Source organism: Pyrgilauda ruficollis, unplaced genomic scaffold (assembly GCF_017590135.1).
Source record: "Pyrgilauda ruficollis isolate IOZ18807 unplaced genomic scaffold, ASM1759013v1 scaffold1, whole genome shotgun sequence".
Lineage (NCBI taxonomy): Eukaryota > Metazoa > Chordata > Aves > Passeriformes > Passeridae > Pyrgilauda > Pyrgilauda ruficollis.
In genome coordinates, this window is record NW_024508100.1 from 17,131,059 (window position 1) to 17,152,201 (window position 21,143).

Consider the following 21,143-nt stretch of genomic DNA (forward strand, 5'->3'; position numbering starts at 1 on the left):
CATTTTGTTTTTCCTTCTCTAAACAAAAGTAACATCTATGGGCCATGGACCTAACTATCTGAAGGTGTTATGCATCATATAATCCCATGGGAATATTTCTCCTTCTAACTCTCCATATTCTTTTCTATGACCTCATACATTATTTTTAAAGCAGACTAGAGAAGAAATCCTAAAACTTAGGCCTAGCAGGAAAAATAGTGCATCATTTTACACTGGAATGGGTTGCCCAGATAAGTTTTTGATACCCCAGCCTTGGAACTGTTTAAGCCCAGGCTGGATGGAGCTCTGAGCAGCCTGGTCTAGTGGGAGGTGTTCCTGCCCATGACAGGAGGGCTGAAACAAAATGAGCTTTAAGGTCCCTTCCAAACCAAACCATCCTATGATTCTAAGATTTAGCAGCTTTTTCAAAGACATTGTAATAAATCTTACTTAGCCCATCTTTTTAATTAGACCAAAAAAAGTTCAGTAAATTTAGTCCTGTTATTTTCCAAAGTTTGTCTATTCAGGTTTTTTTACCTTAACAATTTGCATGTGTCTTTTCTTAGACTATGAAGGTGAATCAAATTATTGGGCTACAGAGTCCTGTTCAACTTTCTGTGTACTGTGCACAGACACAATGTCACTGGCTCACAGTCAAACAGACAGTCTGAAAATTGTATTAAATACACAGCTTTCCAAAATCTGTGTTCATCCAAATTCAATTTCTGAAATCTAATACAGTCTTGTCTCTCAGTTTCTTTTAATAAAACTAATGAAATGTTACACAGAAACAGTAGAATATTGTAGAATGAACTCATCACAATATTCAGGCTAAAATACAAATTCAAAAGATTCCTCCACAATGCAGATTAAGTCTTCACCTAATTTTTAAACTGCACTTAGAGATCATTACAATAAATATAATATATTAACTGGTTTTTGTTTTCTCTGAGGCCATAGAGGAAGTGAAGCTGTACTTGATGCTCAGTCTCCTATATTTTTAACTGTAAAGTGGATGAATATTCCTGGCCTGTTTCATGCCCCCCCCCCCCACCCTTCTTCCTTCACTAGCAAAACAGACCTTAAAAATGCAAATTATTTGGTGTAGAAGGATGTATGAAAAAACTACATACTAATTCACTTTACTGGAGCAGTGAAGCAGGGTTACCAATCTCAAGAGGAAAATGGTAGCAGAAACGAAGTAGAGTGGTGTTTATCACTGCTGCTGTGTGGCAGGGTTACCAAAAGGCACAATCCAGAGTGCTGCAACCGGATCACACCCAGCCCTGGGAGATGTGTGTTGCAGAACAGGGAATGAAGCTGCACATTTCACAAGTGAGGGAGAGGATGGAGGGTGGAGCCAATGGCCATGTCCTTTCCCTGCCACAGATCTATACTTAGATCTCAGCATTTTCCCTCTAACACAAAACACATAAAAATCCACAGAGAGTATCCTGGGGACAACACACCATCAAAAGCCTTATGGATGGCACTCCAAATTAATGAAAGGTAGAGAAGAATCCCTATGGGTGATTGAAACAAAACAGATAACTGTTAAACAGTGCACTGACGCTAATCTGAAAGAAGCCCAAAGCGATCGGTCAGTTGAGTTTGACAGAACAATGTGGATTTTACTGGCTGACATCTCTCAATCACAATCTTACAGTTTCTAGGCAGAAAAATCTTGTCACATGAAACAGCCATTCTCTAGCATCTAGTCAGCCAGTAAAGATAAGTAGCAAGTATAGGCAGAGATTTGTCTATGAAAGACAATTCCATGTGCCATGCAGAGTTGGTGTAGTTCATTGGTTTGTATTGGTTCATTGGTTGGTATAGTTCATTGGTTTATTCTGTATCTGTTTAAGCTGGTGATCTCTGCTGCTTCTTTATACAATAGCCTTTATTTTGTCCCATTACTGCAAAAACATTCTTTCAAAATGCTTTAAACAATAATTTAACAAGAACAAGGTATATTTATTGGCCTACCAGCATGCCTAGAGAGTGTCTCCCAAAGCTATTTGTGGTTGAATATCATGACACCAAATTGCCTGAATAAGGGGTAATAACATGCCATTACTAGTAATAATATGCCAATCTACAGTTCTTCCTAGCCAGAAAGAAACCACTGAAATTGCATGTCATATATATATATATATGCTCTCTAATATAAAAAGCAGAAAGTCAAACATCAAAACAGCTAAGAACATAAAGAACAGACTAAAATTTAACTGACAGCTCAAATGTTACTGGATATGCTGCAAAATAAAAGAAAAAATAATGTAATGGCAGAAAATGAAGTCATTGTCATAATAAAATTTGCACATATATAAATAAAATTCACATTCAAACTGAGCCTGAGAATTTTAAATTCCTTGTAGAATCTTGCATGGATTTGATTTTCAGGGTCCTGCACTTCCTGGTACAACGGGTCAAAGATTGCCCCAGTTAGTAGCTGTGAACAGGGGCAAATTAGGATGACAAAGCTGTTTTGCTTTCAGCTAGTAACAAGGTTTACTAAACATGCCTGGATAATTCTTATCTAAAGCATGCAATTCCTCAGTCCCAGGGAAAAGTGCAGAACCTGACAGTGATGGCTCAGAGGAAAAGGGATAGTAGCAGTGCTGATTCAGGTATGAGAATTACTGAGGGCCCTGACAGTGCCAGAAGAACTGCTCCATCTTCAGAAAACAACAACAGTGTATCAGCACCAAGGCCTTCAGCAAACAATCAAACCATTTAAGACACCAACTACTCTCCAAAATGTTGTGGGGAGTCTGAATTCAGCAGTCAATGATATTTTGTACCTTTCAGAAAGTCACATACAAAAGCAGTGAGAGGCCTTAAACATCATATTTCACTAGGTTCAGCATTTAATTGTTGTTATTTCAGCTGCTTGGTCCTTTCTGTTAGGAGTTCTTTCTCAAGAAAAAGAAAAGAAATTTCTTCATCTACTGCAGAGACCTGGCTGTTAGTAGTACTCCAGAGCAGGAGAGGTAATTCAGACCTGATGCTGCTCCATAGCAGAGTAATAAAGAAGCATCCAATCAATGGCTTTGTCTTCTATATAAAATAAATTTAGCTGTGCTCTTTGCATACTCACAGGTCTCCATCATACCCCAAATACCATCAAAATGTTTCTTATTTCCAGCCCATAAATAGAATAGCTAATGCAGTTTAGATTTCTATTCTGTAGCTCCCCAGTAAAGGCTTGCCTTGTTTATAACAACACGGCTTGCGAAGCACTGTAGCCTAAAAACTAAACCAGGCTGCCATAATATGCTGGGTATAGTCCACAAAACATCACTCTGCTGAAGAGAATTCACCTCCCAGTACTCTTCTCAACACACACCACACACAAATGGAGTCACTACTGGAGTACAGTCAGAACACCCCAGGAAACCACATCATCTACTAAAACACATACATATAACCAGCATCCACAGTTTAAAAATCCAGTGTAAGAGCTAATTATGAATTTTAGGGATGCTAACTACATCTCCAGTGTCCTAACTGACAGAAGTTACTTCATACTAGATATCATACATTGAGTATTTGGATTAATTTCTCTTCCATTCTCTACTTAGAACTGTTACAGATCTGCACCATGAGCACCCATGACCAGCTCAGAGTTTGTTCTGTCCATGGTTTCAGAGTACTGAGATGTAGTATGGTGCTTTGCTATCTGAGTTTTTATATGGTAAATGGAAATTAGATATCAATGTTGATAAGACAGAATTATCATTAAAGATATGCATAAATAGTCTTAAAATACATATTTTAAAAAGGAACAAGAACATTTTTCTTTAAATAGTCACAAGAATAAAAACCTTAGGCAACAGATTGGATATTTTTGTTGAGTCTTCAAGAAAGAGACAGAAAACAAAAAAATTCCTTCAGAACCCATCACTCAAAAACCTATAAACAAAATTGTTGACAGATATAAAAGGTCAAAACACATTTTCTGAGAGCAGAAAAAATTATACAACTGACGGAGACAAAAGATTAAATTGCAAAGATACCCTAGTGCAAGCAGAGTTCAATCCACCCTTTCAGAGCATATCGGCACATCTCTCTGCTCTCATATTTGAAAGACAAAAATCCAGCATATTTTAAATAAATTGCATTTAACTTAAGAAAAGGAGAAAAATAAATTTAATAACAGCTCCAAAAAATCAGTTACATGTGCAAAAATTTTCATAAGCGGGTAGGCTGAGATAGGCAAGAAGCTGGAAGGGGACACAGACGGGACAGCGGATCTGATTTGGCCAAAGGGATATTCTGTACCCTGAAACATCATGCACAGTAATAAAAATCGTGTAGAGGAAGAAAGGAGGATTGCTTCCAAGTTGGTCATTGCTCAGAGATTGGCCTGGCATTGCTCCATTTATGGGAGGTGCTGAGTGGCCGCCTTTGCATTACTTGAGGTTTTTCCACCCTTTCCTTCACTTGTTTAAACTGTCTTTATCTCAACCCATAGGTTTTCTCCCTTTTGCCATTCCTATTCTGCCCACTGTCCTCCTGGAAAGATGGGGTAGGGAGGAACAAATGGCACTGTGGGCACCTGGCTGGAGTCAATACAAAACATAGGAGAACATAAATACACCTGGTCTCTCTACATATTTCAGTAAAGCTCATTGAAATATTTTTTTACCATGTAGTCATTCAGGAAATACAAACATCCCAAACATCTTTTACCACTTTTTAATATTTTCTTCTTTTATTTGGTGATGGGGTGGGTGGATGCTGTGTTTTAATAATTGTTGTACAATTCTGTAAGGTCTTTATTAAGTATACACATGTGATATATTTAAGTTTAACAAAAATTCAATACTTTACCATGAAATATGTTTTCACTGAACTGGCTATGCTTCTTTTCAGCCATTGTGGGTCAATTTGCTGTTGCATTCTCCAAGACAAGGTCTCAGAGGCTTCTGATTTTCCTTTCCACTGGGTCCAGTAATATTCTGCACCACACCCCAGCCACTAGAATTTCCAAGCTAAAGACTTGCAGGCAGCTAATAAGTTAATTTATTTTTTATCTTATATGTTGAAATTTACCTAAGCAGATGTAGGATTGTGAAATGGTTTGCTTTTGAAGCAGTAATGCTCACATTCACCTGGTCAGACTGTCAGTTTTCAGTTTATGTGAATGGACAGGCAGGAATGACCTGTGCACAAGCTAAGATTAAAATTAAGACTTCAATTTTAAGAAAACCCATGAACAAGAAAGCCACTTTTATTCACTCATCTTTATCATTAAAGTGCCAAAATCCACAACTCTTTTTTGTACATAGCACAACACAACCTTTACTTACTTATGCTTGCAGCATACTTCAATAAGAATCAAGCTTAATTTCCTTATGAAGAATGAACAGCTTTACTTCCCATACTTTTTTTTTTTAATTGAGATTAAACAAATATATTATATTGGATGAGAGCTTGAAAAGAACTGACTGTCATTAAGAAACGGATGACTACTTACATAGCCTTAAAACTTTTTTTCTGTAGTTCAGAGAAGGCTAAGTACTACTCTGATGACTTCATCAGCAACATGGAACATTCTGCTGCAATGTCAGAGCTTGGGTGGGAAATAGCCAAAAGTGCAAGCTCTGGCCATTAGCATTTTCATAGGAAAAGGGGAAACACAAAAGCTTCCAGGGAAAAAAGAGCATTCTGTTTCAGCTTGAACTACACTGCAAGAACTGACTCGAACACTAATTAAATTGAAAGCATTAATTCTGCAGAGTTCAGCTCAAAATACCAATCATTTCATTGACAGGCTTTGTCATTCTCACAGAAAGTTAAGACCTCAGATATTAACTGTATTCATAGGTTAAAAGACAGTAATTTAAAAGGTAATCTTTTGCACCTTATCAGTACTCCACAATAGACACTTGACTGATCAGGAATGGATTTTAACCCCAGAATTAATAAAGCTCTGAAACTCTTCAGTGAATAATTTAGGATTTTCAATAGCTATTCATTAAATAGTTGCATTTTTCATAGATAGATGTAGTATATAATGGGATTAGGGACTCAGGGACAGAGCTGGAAAAACATTCCAGAGCCAAATTCTCTCTTGAAACCAGAACTCAGTTCTGCACAATCTCAGATACTTCCTAGCCCTAAAACATTCCATTCCCATAAGCATTTCATATTTCAGTATCAAATTCCTGTCAGTTCTTACTGTTTTGCTGGTGGGAAAGTCCAGAATCTCCATCTTCTTGCAAGCACCAAGCAGTTTGGCACTCAACTCTGTCAGGACCCAGGAGCACAGTGAGGGTATCACCTGGAGAGCTTTTATTTCCTCATGCAACTGGTGGTAAATTGGTCTGCTGGTGGCAGGTGGAGAGGGATGGCCTCTGCCTCACTTGCTGGGTTGTTTCCTTCTTGTGCCTTCATCTGGATTCATGAGTATTTCTTGCTTTTGCCTTCCAGAGAAGGGGGAATATGGAAGGGGAACAGAAAGCAGGTGACTGGGTGGGAATTTAGTTGCTAGCTGGGTTCAACTCACCACAGCAGGAAATATTTAACATTTAACATTTCAAAGCATAAGGTTACAATTCTCAAGTCAAGAAAGCAAAATGCAGAGGACTTCATTCTGACTTCAGAACTTCGGTTTGGTATGTAACAGAGAATTTCTTCAGTGCTTCCCCCAGTGAAATAATTATAGCAGATTGGCATTTAAAAAAATAATTTCACCAACACTGAAAATAGTTTCCAGTTACCTCACATCGCAGATATTCTAACTATCCTTGACTGCCGTATTGGAAGCACACAAATAAGATGACAAGTACACCAGGGTCTGGAAAAGATTCCTGACCTTAAACCAAAAAGCAAGTCTTCAACCTGCTGCCAAGCCTGTTACCACGTGATTTTTGGCAGCTGAATGGTACTTCAGAGCAAGATCACAACTGCTGTCACACAGGAAAGCCTGTAATGTAATTTCCACCTCAGGCTGAGGACTAAAAGACATCATTCACAGTCAGCAGCTGCCCAGCCTTCATGTTCTGAGAGGTCCAGCTGGAGAAGGAGAGTCTTTAGTCCTGCTGGGCAGAGTGTGTTCAGCACAAAACACAGCAGCTACACTGATTATTACAGAAACTTGAGCTCAGTCTTTAGATATCCAAAGCCTTTCTTCTAGCCCTTCAGACTAGCATCCTAACTACCCTGAGGTCCTTGATAAAGACAAAATCCTCGTCTCCTGCACCACCCTGGAGCACAGGCACCTCCTTTGCTTGGGCATTGACTGTGCTCTGTTCTGCTCTCTTTGGTGTCATCACGACAGGGCTCTGATGCTCGGGAAGTGCATGCAGCACTTCTTCCTGCTGCAAAATACTTCACTGATGCATGATGGTTTTAAAAACCATTCTGGTCTGTCACTAAAGACTAAATTGTGTTTAATGCACAGTCTGAGAAATTCTGCATATTGGTGGGTTTTTTTTCTCTCCCACATTTTTAGAACTGGTAACAAATGCCACTGACTGGATTCGTTCAGTTGGAAGGTCGTCTTGTTTTAGCTAGGACCCATATCCTTTGTCACCATGTCCTCAGATACATTCAGCAGCAGGCCCACACATTCCCTCATGTTCATTCTGCTGCTAATAAACTGGCAGAAGCCATTCTTGTTGCCCTTCTTGTTGCTGCTTCCCTTCCAGGGAAGGGCACATTCAACTTCACCTGGCTTTGGCTTTCCTAACCCTGTCACCAAGCATACTTGGGCCAGGCCTTCATGCTCCTCCCAGGCCATATATCCCTGCTTCCACCCCTCATATGCTTCCTACATTTTTAAGGCCTCCTTATAAATATATATATGTATGATGGATTAAAAAAAAAATTACTGTATTTACAATTATGTGTGTATGTGTGGTTTCAGTGCCACAAAAATATTCTCAGCATTAATCAACCCAGAAGAGATAACCTACATATTAAATGCATCCTTTTAATGCTCCTGTAGCAGGATTCAACCACTAACAACAAATTAATCATGTTCTGAGGTGAAGCAATTATGCAGTTCCCCATGTAATCAATAATCAGTGCAATCATTTCCAACCCTAACTTCTGAGGTAGTCCTGATTTCCCTAGAAAAAACTGCACTGCTAAAACTAGCATGACTCATATGCCAGGGCAATCACTTGCATCCTCAGAATTGCTGGTTGTCTCACTGAGATTATATGACTACATAAATGTTTGAGTAGCTCATTATCATGAGGCTTCTGATTTTTGAATGGTCTTGGGAATCCAAAGAGATCCCCATCAACGGGGGGCTGCTTTTCCTAATTTACAGGGTCAAGAAGAATATTTCTGGAAACAACAGGCCTGTCAGTCTCACTTCAGGGCCTGGTAAAATTACAAAAAGATTATTCTAGGAGTTACTGGAAAACACCTGAAGGGCAACACAGTCATTGGTCACAGCCAGCACAACTTCACAGGACGAAAGTCCAGCATAATCGCCAGTATTCTTCAATGTCTTCATAAATTTCTTGTAAGATTAACCAAAAAGTACACTAAACAAGCTTGCCTATGACAGATATTTTGGAGGAGCTGCTGACTCCCTTAAAAGAAGAGAGGTCCTGCAAAAAGATCCTGCCAAATCAGAGGGTTGGGAAATCACCAACTATATGAAGTTTAACAAGGGCATATGCTGGATTCTGCACTTGGAATAAAGCAACCGTGTTGCACATGTTGACTAGCGTGTTGGAGACTGGAGAACAGCCCTGCAGCAAGAGACCTGGAGATTCTGGTCCATGACAAGTCGAACATGAGTCAGCAGTGCCCTGAAAGCCAGGAGGGCCACCCATGGTGGGTCACCAGGCACAGCATCACCAGCCGGGCAAGGGAGGGAATTGTCCCACCCTGCTCTGCACTGGGGCAGCCTCACCTTAAATATTGTGTGCATTTTTGGTATCAGAGCATAACAACTCTGCTTGATTTGTTCAACATGGAGAAGGGGAAGGGGACACTTCATTGCAGTCTACAGCTTTCTCTTAAGGGGAAGCAGAGGGGCAGGCACTGATCTCTTCCCCCTGGTGACTAGTGAAAGGACCCAAAAGGAGCAGCATGAATCTGCATCAGGGAAGATTTAGACTGGATATCAGGAAAATATTTCTCACACAAAGGTTGATTGGAGACTGTAACAGGCTTGCCAGGGAAGCAGCCACAGCACTAAACCTGCCAAAGTACAAGGAGCATTTGGACAATGCTCTCGAGCACATGATCTCTTTCTTAAGGCTATCCTGTGCAGGGTCAGGAGTTGGACTTGATGATTCTTGCTGGTCCTTTCCAACCCAGGATATTCTTAAGATTCTGTGAATATGTACAGAAAAATAACCCTTAGAACATCTAAAAGGTGCAAATCCAGTGGTTTTTAGAGAAGGGTTCTGCATTTTTGATGATTTTTCCCTACTCATTCTAGGCAACATCTGCTTAGCACTATTGGGAAACATTCACAAATGTTATCTTGTCAAAGCAGCTATTGCATCTTCTTAAACAACAGTTGTAATAAATCTGTTTATATATCCACTGAGAGTTCCCAGAAGGATCTCTGAGGAGCATTTACTCCAGCCTTTGTTTCATATCAGTTCTGGTTTGATCAGTTTCTTCAGATATTTACCTATTTAAGATTTGGATAACCCCAAGGAGAAAAGTTCTGTGTGGAGCCTCTCCGGGAAACATGGTCCTACATTTGATCATTACAATGGTAAAGCATATATTTGATATTTAATTTGAATTTTCTGTTGTTGTACCTTTCTGTTGTGTCCTCATTCCTATTTAGAGTGCACAAGAAGGGTTCAGCTTCACCTTCTCTGTAGCTTTCCATCAGGCAGCTGATAACAGCAGTAAGGTCCCTGGTTTAACTTTCTTATGACTGAGCAAACCCATTTCTCCTGCACATTATACGCTCCATTCATTTTAGTGCCATCTGTTAGATTTGCTCCACTACATTAACATCTTCCTCACACTGGGAATCCAAAACTGTAGTTTAGATGGGGATTCACAACTCATAAGTCAGGGGGCTGAAGCACTTTTTACACTGCCAGTTACCCTACACTCATGTGGCACTCTAGCTAGTCACATTTGCCTAAGTGGCACTGACTGGGTGCACCTGCTTCATATATTCTTAACACACTCCCCTCTCTGCACTTTAGAAGGAAGCCCAACAGGATGTAAAGTTAGAGCTGTAGCCTTAAATTCCATTGTCTGGGGATGGAAGGACTATTTGATTTGCTTTGTTTATTGTTGATGGACTACATCAACAATAAACAAAGACACAACAAGTTTTGTGTCTTTTAATTCTGTAATTGCTCCAGAGCAATGAGGCTGTTTAGACTCATGCCACAATCTGGACTCTTGTCCAGTTCTAAATATCTAAATTACCAACTCCATTTTTCTTAATCTCTTTTATTACATAATATTTTCTACTATTGGCAAAGAGCTGCAGAATAGCCACAATGGCAAGCACCCTGTAAATCATAAGTCACATGGATTGCCAAAGGATGAAATTGTGAGTTTGCTTTTCTTGGTAAAAACCTAGCTGAAGAAAAACTAATGTCACTATTTTGATAATAAAAACTGTGGAAGAATAATAATTTATCATAAAAGACATTGTTTAGGAGTAGGAGTCAGAAGACAATTTTGTGGATAATCCACACAATAGAAGACATGGATGAGATTGGGCACATTCAATTCCATATATGGTCCAGTATAAGATGGAGCAAACTAAAACACAAATATAAAGTATGCGTCATAGATATAACTTAACCTTTATCTTTGCTTAAATTAAAGTTGAAAGATTCTTTGAATGGACTGGTGGCTTAATTTCAAAATTTTTATTGGTTCATCACAGACTTTCTTTCACAGACTCCCCTGAAATCTCTTAGATTCCAGAGAAGATAGTCATGTGAAAGAGGTTCAATACAGACCTCCTGGAAAGCCACTCCAGGTGGATTATAAATTCTTTGCCATTTGCCTCAATGCATCCACCCCACTCAACTTATTTTTTAAAGTCTCAGTAAAATGCCATACGACTTAATCAGAAAACCAGCTATCACTAGAAATAGAAAAATGTCATTTCTGAAATACAGATTCGATAATAGTGGTTGAACTCAAAAGATCTCGAGCGCTGTTCCACACTTCTGGAGTACCCTTCTTCAATAAATGCATTCATAAAAGAAAGCAGCAGTATGATGGGTCAGTAGCTAGAATAGGATACACTGGAATATATAAATAACTCTCACATAGTAGCCACTCACATTATTGTAAAGTAGAAATAAACTAGGCCATCAGGTAGTTCTTACCCTACAGAAGTAAAACCTACTGAGGGAAGAGCCATTTTGCCCCATGTCCAACACAGCCCATGGTGAAGTACCAGATAAAATCACAGCACTACACCTGTGAGGGACAGGAAAAAGTGCTGGAGGTGAGAAGCATGATTCTGAACTTTATCCCTGTTCCTCCCCCTCAAGCAGTTAGAGCCATAAAGAAATGTAATTCCTGAACTGCTCTTACATCCAACAGACACAGAGAGCTGCAGTAATGGACCAGCCCCATGTCCCGCAGTTCGAGTGACCGCAGGTTTGTCACTCCACTGCACACCAGCACCTCACACCTGCACAGCTGGGCCTTCCACCACCTCTGGCTCCAGCAGATCTCTGCACCACATAACTGATGTGCTGGGGACCACTTTCCTGTAAATGATGGATGACAGTGGAAATCCCCTTAATTCTGTCCAAAATTTACTGTTTTAGGACTGGGCCTTCCCTGCCCTCTAGAGTGAGGGGGTTCAATCCCACCTCTCCACTGCCCAGTGCTCCAGAGAGCATCTGCAGGGCTGTTCGTGGGAGGCTGATGCTTTTCTCCAGCCAGGGCAGGCACTCTGTCTTTGCATCTCATGTAACCTTAAATGGAGATCAGCTGCAGGGAGGAGGAAAGACAGGGATCCCTGCCTCCTGTCACTGGCTCCAGGTCTGTCTCCATAACATGTGGCCTGTGCTGCCCAGTGTAAAATACAGCTCCAGCCTTTAGAAAGATGCCCAGGAATGAAGGAGTAGAAATACCCTCTGATCAAGGAATGCTACAGCCACTACTGTATTGCATGTAAAAAGGCACTTTCCTCACTCAAAAGTATCCACTCTGTTTCAGGAGGAAAAGTGATGTGGAGAGAGGGTGTTTCTGTCTCTACAAGAGTTTCTGACCCCACTTTCTAGTCTTGGCAGAGCCCTGGTGACACCAGCCCAGTGACTGTGTAGAGGCTAACCGGGTGCTGACTGCACAGATCTGTCTCAGCTTGATGGTAATTTTGGACTCCTTTCCCTTTGTTGTATTGCCTGTTACTGAAATTGTATAAGATTAGCTGCTGCACACTTCTACTTCGCCATCCCAGAGGACAGAGATTCTACACAAAGTTTGCAAGAACCAACATGTCTCTCTATTCTATACTTCTATAGTGGGATAAATGTTTGGTTACCTAGGGACAATAATCGTTAATGTTTCAGCAAAATTCTGGAAAGAAGTCCTCAGCTTTTCCTTTTTTTCCTTGTTTTTGTGTTTGGGTTTATTTTAGATTCTTGACTGATTCTTCTATACTGTTGATCAGTGTATCAACAACTACTTAGAAATCTGCAAATAAATCATGCTATCAAAATTTTCAGATAATTTCTTAAGATAAAAACACTAATAGATATAGCTTTATCTTTTCCAGCATTGCCATGTGAGATTGGTTTCATTTCTGGCATATGACAAAGAGCCCAGAAATATTTAACAGAATCTTAAGAATTAAGCAACAAAGACTCAGAAGGTTTTGTTATAGGACAAATGACTGTAAGGTTACTTCAGCTTTTCAGAAAAATTAGTACAAGAATATCAATTCTTTTCTTGCTATTTTGACCGATCTCCAAGGCAAAATATTTGTTCTTTTAATTATTTTTTTTTGGAGCGAATCTATGCAGGAAGAATAATAAATTAGAAGCTAGCAATATCTGATAGTTAGTATGCAATGGTATCAGACAAAGCATGAACTAATTTGGGGAGTCTGAACAGTCTATAAGTCAGGTGATGGGCAATTTTTGTGCTGCCAATAGAATAAATATTTTTATTATGTGTAATTTGTGTCTATATCTTTCTGCAAAACTCATGGGTTTACAGTAGCAAATGTGTCTATTTTGGCAGTCTCTTTACGTTTATTAAATCTTGTTACTAGAGATTGCTATTTTTGCTTGCTCTTATTGTGAAAAATTGTGTTACTATTTTCTCTGAAGTTCTTATGAATCATTACACTTACAGATAGAACAGTCATTGTGTTCTAGCTCTGAAAAATCTCTAAATATTTTGTACATCTTTCTCAAATTGTTGAAGTATTCACTTGCATTTATTAAAAAATGCTTCCAAGAAAAACGTTTTGCTACACAATAATCAGTAGGTATGTCAGCTATCAGGTGTGACCTTTCAGTGTCCGCTTCATTTAGCCCAGTATATCTGTCCTGGCTGTGAGATTCAAAACAGTAACAATATCTGCTAAGGATCCAAAGAGCAAATATTTGTTTTCAGTCTACAAAATTGTAGACAGAAATATGCTACAGGTATGGCAACCTGACTAAAAGCATCTGACTGGGATATGTTTTTTCTAAAAGCTCAGAGAAGAAAACAAAACAAAATTTGGTAATGATACACCAGAATACCAAATGAGGCCCAGTTTTTGAAAATGAATAACTGGATTTAGGTATAAGGATGCACTTGCAGTGATCTCATTCTTACAAATTAATTTAGACACAGTGTAAATGTTGCTTTTTCTCCAAACTTGAGAGCTTTTAAGTTTTTAAGGACAGAATTCTTCCCGCTGACAAATATTGTTTCTTGGTTTATCTCAGAAACACTTACCTTGAAAATTCTCCAGCATTTTAATTAATAAATAAAAATTAATTTTAAAGTATTTATGTTTCCCTCCATAATTTCTACACCACCACAAAAACCTGACATTGAATAACCCTATCCCCTTCAGGGAAGAACACATTATTGGGTTAAGCTTAAGGGGAAAAAACGCCCTTAAAAACATACTGAAGTTTTATTTGTTTCACAAGGTTAAGTTCCAGATGGTAGAAAAAAATAGCTTTAGCAGTAGGAAAAATACACTGAGCAGTTATCTCTTGCTAGCCAGAATTCAGCATCACCTGGAATATCTGAAAATACTTTGGATTTGCAAGAATATGCACACCAAATAAATTACAGCACTCCCTGCTCTCTTGTAATCCTTTCTCACCAGATACACACACAATTTGAGGCATAATAGCCGTTTCCTAATTATTCTGTAACTCTGTTTCTATTTAGAGCACTCTGAGAGGCTCTGCTCTTTCCATGAGAAACATATTCCAGCCATATCATCACATTTACTGAGATTATCTGCTGCCAAGATTCAGGCATGTAAAGCTCTTCCCTATACAGTCAAGAACATTTTTAGGACTTATATTTTACCCTGCCTGAGGCTATCAAAAAAGGATATATACAACAGTAGCCAAAGATAAGAAGTTGAGAAAGGTGATGATGGCTGAAAGAGTGATTGCTGCTCAAAAAGTCTATGGATGATACTATAAATCTTAGAGCTTCAGACTGAAAAACAAATTTAGACAGCTAAACATTTTCTGAGAAGATGATAATCCAGTCTTAAAAGTACCTCCCACAAAGTGCAGTCCAAGGCACAGAGGGGTGATTTCCTTTGGCAGATCAGGACACACCCTACACTTGAGACAAACAGAGGGACTCAGGTGAATAGATTAGGCATTTTTTCTGTGGGATGTAACACCTCTGAGTGAATAAATACTGGGTTTCAGTTAGGTGTTTTTAATATGTTCTTTTGAATTAGCCACTTGTCCCAGAATCCTAGAGGAAATGTCCTTCCTTATATCTAATGCAATTTCCATGGCCCAGCACGGGAGCAAATCAGGGATCTCCAAACACCCAAGTGCAGGATCACCAAGTGCAGTCTGCAGGTGGGGTGAAAGGCTGCTTATTTCTATGGAATTTTTGCAGCCCAAGTAAAGGTCATCACTCTGCACTACATAATTAGGAATCTTAAAGCTATAGCACAGAGAGGGCAGCAGCTGATTCAGGCAATGCCATGGTTTGTCATTACCAGAACAAGTAGCAGAAACAGAAAAATCAGCAAGAGAATTTGCAACAGATGTGTATTCCAGGAACACAAGTTATTATATGTGAGGAAGAAACTCAAAGAGAAAAAGGATAGATATTAGCAAACAAGGGGTGGAGGTGAGGGGAGGAGAGTGATGGAAGAAAAAAAAATAAGCACAAAAATGGAAAGCATAAGGAAATGGAGAAGCAGACTGAAATAATACATAGCTATATTTTTACACACATTGAGTGTATGCATAAAGTGATAAGCAAAAATCCTACTGGAAATGGAAGTTTGCACATAAGTCAAGATCACTCATTAAAGATTTTCAAATGGATTTCAAAGATGGAGACAGTATGACAAATCCCTGGAGGGTTTTTAAGGTGACCTAAGAGGGCAGAGCTGAATCTCTTTCCCATATTAATATTTATCGTTGTAGAAAAAATTAAAAAGAAATACAGAAGTTGAGAGTGAAATAAGGAAAACATGAACAAATGAGAAGGAATCCAAATAAGATGGGAAATAGATTTCAAACATAGAAATAGACTAAAATAGGAAAAGAAATATAAGCCCAAATACAGTAATGTGCTAACCTAATATGTTAGCAATAATGTGGAAAAAGAAGCTGAAAAATTTTGAAATGAATGTATTGTATGCATATACATATATATATATTTTATGATATTTATACAATCACTTCGAAAAAGAAATTACTCATTTGGTATATTTAAAAAATAAAATCATAAAAGTAGAAACACTTGTAAGTATAGGTCATGTTTAGGTATTACTTAGGATACTTCAGCAAGACTTCAGAAAGACTTACGTTTACTGCATAACAGAGAAATCATAGCATTCCAAGCAGTCTGATCAAAACTCATTTCCTTAACAGAAAACAAAGTAAGAAATACTTTGATTTGGGAGTGCTAGTGCTTTCTGCAACATACAGAAAGATAAGAATTTAACAAAGTTATAGTAATTCACAGGAATGGTTCTGGCTTCAGCAGTATCACTTAAAGACCTTCTGTTTCCAGATGCTATCATTTCCCCAGATACTGTAGCAAGCTTAGATTGTCTTTCTAATTATGTAAAACTTTCCTTCATTTTTTCTCATATTTCAAGTTATAATGCAAAAGGAAATGTTGAATTGTCTTTATGAGTCACCCAAGAGCCCTTTGACTCCTTTGTTTATTAATATCACTTTTTCATCTCATGAAGCATACAGAAAAGGCAATGCAGGCTGCAGAAATATTTTACTTCTCTCTGCTTTTAAGACTTACTAGAATTCATATTTTTTCAGAGCTGTATACACATTTTGGGGGAGTCACAATTTAACAACTCTTTCTAAAGAAATGTCTAACTGAAAATAACTTTTACCCTTTACCTATTTTCTTTTGTTTTCCTCATTTTCAGCACTTCCCAATGGTCAAAATCAAGTTGGACTGAGCATGTTTCTGGCAGTCTTCTGGCTTTGGAGACTGTTTTCTGACAGATGGGAGAAACTTTTGACCTTTTAGCTTTAGAAGGCTTCATGATGAATGATTCAAACATTCCTTTCTAACTTTTCTTATACAAATACATCAAAGTTCCTATTTGATGCTGAGAGTTTTATCTACAATGAAAATAAATAATTTTTACCTATTTATTGCTGTTTCAACTTCACTACACAATTCTTTATAGGGGAAAAAAGAAAAGATCTGCTATGACCCAGTTGCCAGTAACTACCTATCCACAGTACACCTGTACAAAAGCTCTAGCTGTTTCTGACAAAAAGTTTCTAAAAATTTTTACTGAAAGGAATATGAAAAAAATAGAAATGGAACACTTTAGGAAGCTGGTCCTGCTCTGCTTTACACCACAGGCACAACTACCATATTATGTGATGCTGGAATATGAGCCTATATGAGTACCTCAGACCTACAGTTCAATCTAAATTGCATCTATTTTATGAATTTGTAGACTCATTTAGGTTTTATTTAATCCAGATAGCAGCTTCTTGACAAGGTAGCAAGGCTGCTGCAATGATTCCTCTGTGGTATTCTCTGTAGGGTCATAATCAGACTTGGGATAAACCCCTGGGCTTCTTATAGTACAGTTAGGACTTCTTGTGGGCTGGACTTTGCACAGTTTTGTTCAAAGAAGCAACGGACTCAAGGCAGCACAAACAGACAGAAGATAGGAAGACTGAATTTACTGTCCTTATTTTCGCACATTGTCTCAAAGGAAATCATTATATTGGCCAAAATGTTGGGTTTTTTTCCCCTTTAACCCATAGCTCTGTTCCCTTAACTAGTTGAGAAGAGAAGAACTTGTCAGATCTTTCATTTACAGGCAGTCTTCTCATATAATGCTTCATCCTGCAGTTCATCAAGGATCCTCCATTTGCAGAAGCATCATCTTGTGGCCTGTGCACCAGCTAAATGCTGAAACAAGAGACAGTGCTCCTGTCACTCCTTCATGGGCTACTGGGAATCAGTTTGATTCTTTACTAAAATTTGGACAAACAAGACCTGTCCTGAAACACCTTTCATTAACGAAAGCTCCTAGGAACTATTAAAGTGGTAGAGAAACAGTGGACTGCAAAATCATCAGGAACATAGGAGAAAATACTGAGATTCCCATACAGGCTGTCTTGCCTTTTGTTGTTTTAGTGTAGCACATGGAAGGAGTTATGGGATAAAGGGGATGCTGGCATACAGCATGTCTTGAGAATCTTTCACCTTCTGTAATATTTTATCTAGTTTTTTAATGAATATCTACACATAGTCTATGACAGGAAAAATGTTGGTTTTGAAACAGGATAGAGGACTGACATGAAGAAATGGGAAACTATGGCCCAAAATTATTCTCATTGTACTAATTGTTAAAATCACTTCTGTATTATCTTCAGTTGATAAGTCAGAATACTTAATACATTTTACTTTTCTGACAGTTGCAGCAAAACCAACTCCTGCAGCATGGTGAATGACATTTATAAGGCAGGAGCAGAACATGTTGCACATTATACCCCCACAGAAAAAGTTTATGTTGGAGGATAGCTCAGGGGAGTCAAGCAGTTCAACTTCCTACTGAAAGTAGGGCTAACTTCAAGGCAAAATCAGGCCTTGTCTACACGTCCTTTGTACCTACACACAGTTGGTAGATACTTTCTCATTCAGTCCTGAAACTCTCTTGTCTGAGGAACCTATTTCACTGCTTAAATTATTCTCATTTTAAAATTTAGTCTCATTAAATGACAGAGCAGTGTTTTCTGTGCACATTACTCATATTTTTAAAATAGCAGAGGAATATGAAAGATAACAGAGCAAATGATGGAAAAAATAAATTGACACACAGAATTTTAGAATCATTTAGGTAGGAAAAAAAATCTTCAAGATCACCAGGTCCAACCATAAACCTAACACTGCCAAGTCCACCACTAAGTAGTATATTTAAGCTCCTAAGGACCACATCTACACATCTTTTAAATACTTTCAAGTTTGGTGACTCAACCACTTCCCTGGGCACTTTGTTCCAGTGCTTGCCAAGCCTTTCAGGGAAGAAATTTTGATCATATCCAATTTAAACCTCCCCAGGTGCAACCTGAAGCCTTTTCCCAATGCTAATTACCTGGGAGAAGAGACCAACTCCCACCTCGCCACAATCTCCTTTCAGACAGTTGTAGAGAACAAGATCTCTCCTGAGACTCTTTTTCTCCAGGCTAGATACCCCCAGCTGTTCCTCATAGGATTTGTGCTCCAGATCCTTCACCTGCTCTTCTCTGGACACGCTCCAACTGCTCAATGTCTTTCCTGTAATGAGGGGCACAAAGCTAGTACTGCTAATGATCAAAATGCTCCATACCTTGGGACTAGTGTGCAAGGACAAAGCTGTAGCACCAACACACTCTCATGTTTGCCTGATACTAGAGCATATACACCATGCAGAACTGGGTGTCAGCCACTTCTTAGTGAGAAATCACCAGAGACCTAACTTGAAATTGCCTCAGGAAAAAAAAAAAAAATCTAAGAATTTTAGAGATGTTATCAGCAGGAACTTTCAGTATGAATGATCAGCTTTTTCTCAGCTTTTTTGGGGGTGCGGAAGAAAGCCTTTCTTATTCACATTCTTTCATCTTACAGATAGAAGGTTCAATAAAGAGCAGTGAAAGGAAACCTGCTTTCTCTATTCAGTGTCTTTGTTCCACTTCAGACATGAGAAAGACAGATAGGTCCAGTGTCTTGTGCTACATTCCCCTTTGTATTCTGTTTTCTTCCAACTGTTCTTTAACATCATACAGCCTTTTGACTGTCTCATGGTTGTTTTATTAAGCAAAGTACCTGCAAGGTCTCAACTTTTGAAATCATGAATGATCTTCTAGGAAAGAGTGAGCAATGTTTTAAAAACCTTTGCAGATATTAAAATATATTTTAAAATTAGGACTCAACTGTAAATTATCTAGCAATCCTGAATACTCACATAAGAAAATGCACACAGAAAATTTCACATCAAGAGGGAGAAATACCTCTAACTAAAATGAGAAAACTAACAAAAAAAAAATAAAAAAGTCCACGACCTGAAAGATCTCTGTCTATCATAATCTTTATATTGGAAATTGCACTGAAGCTTCAGCTGTATAAAGGTTATTGACACATCTTCCACTGGTAATATTGAAAAGGAGTTAAACTTGAGTCCTAGCTTCAACTGACATTTTATGTCTTTGATGCTTTTAGTCCATTTAAAGTTTTATTATATGACAAGGCAGCCCACAAAACGTGCCTCAAATTTGATTTTCATTGTTTTCTGTCATTTAGAAGTTGAAACAATTAAATGCTTGCAGCTCATATTTAGAACTAAAGCTCCCATTCTGTGAAATGTATAATTAGATTGGTGCCCTTATTACCTCTGCATTTATTGGTTGCTACTTTTCCACAGAATAGGTAACACCATTTTTTTTTTCTGTTACTTTTCTGCTGTATTAAAACTGTTGCACTATCTTTTTATCAGTTTATTTCTTATGGTGCAGTACTTATGTTTCACTTGACATATGAAATTCAGGAAAATAATCAAGCAAACAATAAATATGTTAGATCTTTTTAAGGTCCTGACTTTTAGCTGGTTTAAATGAATGGATTTCTGTAGCAGTTCATGAATAAGCATAATTTTTCAAATTATTTACTAGATTTCATAAATATTTTCTTGAACACCAAAAATATTTTACTAAAAATAACCCAAAAATAAAGACTAAAATTCCAGGTTCCTAACAGAGTTAGATGTGTCAGGTCTCATCAGACTCCAGCAGAAGTGCTCAGAGCACAATTCCAACAAGCAGAGCAGGATATTTCTTACAGATGATGGGCCATGCTGCAGTTTTCAGTCAGTTTTCTGGCTTCCTTGCAAGTACATGTTTTTCTTTCACTAAATCCCTGGTTAAACCCCTGTGAAGGTCACCTTTAAAATTAGGATATTGGAAAGCTGAAAGGGGATCTTCCACACAGAACTGCAGAATCTCTAAATGCATTTTTAAGTGAATGGATTCTGTCTGACTATATTTTTTTTTTCATTTCTTTAATGAAAGCATACAAGTTAGAATACACAATTCAGAATCTATAATCTTAAGTGCCAAAGGAAATTAAGCTGTTATCCAATGACTGAAATCCTGAAAATAAAAATTAATAATCAGATGTAAGGCATTTAAACTCTAACAATCACATCAAATTTGGAAGCTGTAGATATATCTAATTTCTCAAATAAAGATGTGAGAACAGAGAGGGAAACAGATTCTCACATTATTCATAAATGTTAGAGATCACTGTGATTTACAAAAGCAATTTTCTCCTGAGCACCAGTAATTTTTGAGGAAATGCTATTAAGTAATTATTCAAAGATATTTTAGGAAAATAAAATATACAGAAGTAACTTAAGTTGTTGAAGGTTTTGTTTGGGTTTTATTAACGAAGCTAGAATATTTTTAAGCAAGCATCATCTAACAGTTCTAAATGCCATGTAAAATAAATCAATATTGCTCTTGTACTAATTTCCACAGAAGAAAATGGGATGCAGTGAC

General features: G+C 38.1%; 1 long non-coding RNA gene across 1 annotated transcript in view; it reads right to left on the reverse strand.

Moving 5' to 3' along the window:
- LOC121348840 overlaps positions 1–6,409 on the reverse strand; it is a 95,156-nt gene extending 88,747 nt beyond the window's left edge. The window contains exon 1 of the long non-coding RNA XR_005954422.1: positions 6,167–6,409. This is a non-coding gene — a long non-coding RNA (uncharacterized LOC121348840). The remainder of the gene's footprint in view (positions 1–6,166) is intronic.
- Between the last annotated feature and the right edge of the window lie 14,734 nt (positions 6,410–21,143).